Source organism: Ambystoma mexicanum, chromosome 6q (genome assembly GCF_040938575.1).
Source record: "Ambystoma mexicanum isolate Mex_15411 chromosome 6q, UKY_AmexF1_1, whole genome shotgun sequence".
NCBI lineage: Eukaryota > Metazoa > Chordata > Amphibia > Caudata > Ambystomatidae > Ambystoma > Ambystoma mexicanum.
This window is the reverse complement of record NC_090937.1, coordinates 1,105,046,935-1,105,050,295: the sequence shown is the minus strand read 5'-3', so window position 1 is coordinate 1,105,050,295 and position 3,361 is coordinate 1,105,046,935.

Below are 3,361 nucleotides of genomic sequence, written 5' to 3'. Positions count from 1 at the left end.
TAAGAAAGGAATAAAGAGCAGCACATCAGGAAGGCACCAAAAGCTCACCAGTGATTGACATGTGAGTGGGGTGTAGGTCATGTGACCTAGATCCAGCTGTCCAATTTATGTATATGCTTGGTTCTAACACATATCTTCTAACTATAAAAAAGCCAGGTGATCCAAGGAAACATAATTGATTTAATACATGTTTGCAGTATGACTGCACCAGCCGCGTGTACCTACACATGCATGGCTTACTTTTTGAGGCATGTGCCATTAGCCGGATCAACCATATTTCGACCTGCACATTTCAATGTGTATTCATAAGGGCTCCCATGAAGGTCAAACTTGCCTAGTACTTACAATGCTGTATCGGGACAGACACAGCGAACCGTGATACATGCCGTAACATACACCATGTGCGATGTTCAATACATTTTGGGATATTTAGATTCTATAAATCTGGATGTTAAACACTTGAGTTTATTAATGTCCTTGTCTTTAATTCTACGCATATTTTTTATTTTCGTTTGGGAGGACATTTGGATGAACAGCAAAGTATTCCGATGTGTTAGCTTGCCCTGGCATAGATCCATAAATGATACCAATGTCCCGTTGCGCTAATTCAGTAATCCCGGGTCCAGCGATGGGTGTAATCTGCTGGCAGTGTGGAGAGCACATTTCTAGTGGGATTAATGGCCGGGGCTCTTGTTTGGTTTCTGTTAGATGCAGGCGAGGTTGGGAACACAGAACAAAGGGCACGCGTCCAGCAGGCTCTCGCTTGTGATCAGAATGAGGCAACTTCCTTTCGCCACTGGGTAGGCTTTGGCACCAGTACACACAGAGTGCTTACTTTTGGCCGCAGATTAATAACTGCTTAGAGTGCAAACTACACGATTTAGAGCTGAAAACCCCCAGGATGTTAACCCTGCAGTAAACAGAAAACCAACAGAGGGAGCAGCGGGGAAGAATGGATTACTTTAATGTTCATGTTTAGTCTCGAACTTTAGCAACGGCCATTAAAACCTGGCATTAAAAGCATTTTAGGATGTGTCGCAGGGTCTCAATTGCGAATGGTTTTGCTTATTCAGACATTCTGCAAAGAGAGGGTTCTTCCAGGTGTGAAAGTCTGTGGTCGAGCTGCCACTTCATGCTAATTTCAAAGGGACCAATATGTGGCACTTCTGGGGGCTTTATGCTGAGTGGAAGTTATTTTGTGAAGTCGCTTTTAATATTTACTGCTTTAATTCAGTGATTGAGAATTTTTTTAAACTTACTTTGGTTTCTGATTAAATTTGAGTTGGAAAATCTGGTGAATAAAGAAGCTTTTTATTTCATGTCGTTTTTTGAGTCCTGGTTATTTGTGGTCACTTAATTCACTAGGAACAACATATTCCAGAGTTATTTCCAGGAATGGCACGAACAGGAGACTCAATTGTTCCATTTCGCCTGCAGGGTCGAGAGAAGGATTTATGCCAGCTGATGAAGTGCCATTTTGGCACTTCTACCTGGCAATGGCACCAATTTTTAAGCAATATGGTGCCACTGCGGGTGGGGTCTTATTCAAGGCTACTGAAAGGATTTTTGATCACACACACACGCGCACACACATGCACACATACACACATGCACGCATACACGCACACTCACAACACCACCCACCATCCCTCTTGCTATGAAGTATGTGTTACTCCTGTCCAGGCATTCCTCAGCAGAACCCATTCTGGCTCTCAGCACTCTCCTCTGCCCCACTCTAGGGTACAAGCTCTAGGAAATGGGCCAGAGTCGGGGCGTGTCGGCATGCATATATAAGTAGGAAAATGTATTTCTGCTTTCCATTAAGAATAGGGGACAGCTATTGAGACAGTGAGGGTTGCACACCCCACATTTTACAAATTAAAAACATTAAGTAAAAAACAAAATGGCCAACTGACAATGCAGCGAAAAATGCTCTCCTCCCCAATCATCTCCGTTCCCTAGCCTGAAAAAGACAAAAGCTTTGGACCGCTTGGAGTTTTAATGCCGGCTTTCCCCCGCCACCATATTGTGTAACGGTGCACCACATTTCTGTTTCTCACTCCCTCTTAGTTCATGCAGTAGAATTGGGAGCATATCGTAACAATGTCTTGGCCACAGATGACACTGAGAGTGGTGTAGGGACAGGAAACATCTTTACTTCAGCTCCAGTCGCAGCTACAGTATACAGATACACATTTAGGGAACATCAGGTAAGTAATTTGGGGACAACATCCACCGGCACCCTCTCTCTCCGTCACCCCATCTTCAACTGACACTCACAGAACCATTCAGAAGATAACATTCTCGCACAGAACACTCCATGTCAGTCACCCCTGGCATTTCATGCACACCGAGCAGGTTGCCAAGGAAAGGCAATTTACAACACATCTTCCCTCTTTAACAACACAAGACAAACACCCCTTGATGTCCCTTCCACATGCTGTCTCCCCTGCACAGCCCACCAGGCTGTTTCAGCTCGTCGCCAGTGTTGTAACAAGGTCTTGGCCACAGATGTCACAGATGACACTGAGACTGGTGTAGGAACAGGAAACTTCTTTACTTCATGGCATGCCATGCACACCAAGCAGGTTGCAAAGGAAAGGCAATTTACAGCACAGCACTTGCAAGTTACAGCACTTAGCCACAGATCAAATTGAGGCCCCTGGAAAATTGACATTTATGTTACAAGTATGTGCTCTCACAGGAGTAGCTACTTTATACAAATTTCAAAAATAATTAGCCTTCATAAGGAAAATCAAATGCAATCGCAATGGTAATGTACAGTAACCAACAATTGTTGGCTGAAATGTAGGGCTCATTTTTTTTAACAACAAAACCAGCTTTTGTGTTAATTGGGTACAGTGAACTCAACGGGTAGCAGGCAAGGTAGTGCTCCTGTACCATTCTCGGAATTCATGCATTCATTATGTGTTCTCTTGCAACACATACATATATCATTAATCAGGGATTATTGATATACAATGAAAACACATGTTGTTAATGCATAACATTAGATTAGTGTTGTGCTTCATGTTGCTAGGTAACAGGAGAAATCATACATTTGAAGTTGCCCTATGTCGAGTGTGAGCAGCCCAGTATGTTCTGTTTCTTTGTATTTTGGGACTTGTGGTTATGCATTAATAATGGGAAAACAAAAACGGCACGAATCAGAACGCAAAGACTAACAAGCAATGAGGCCCTGATAGTTATACCATGCCAAATTGGACTTGTCATGATGCAATGGTTTTCTTATATGTCCCAGTGTTTTTAAAATTAGGGCAAATTTTTCCCTAGTGCTAATACCGTGCAACTTTGCACTTGCACCGGTGCAAAGTTTCTGTAATATGGCCCGGGCCGTTCA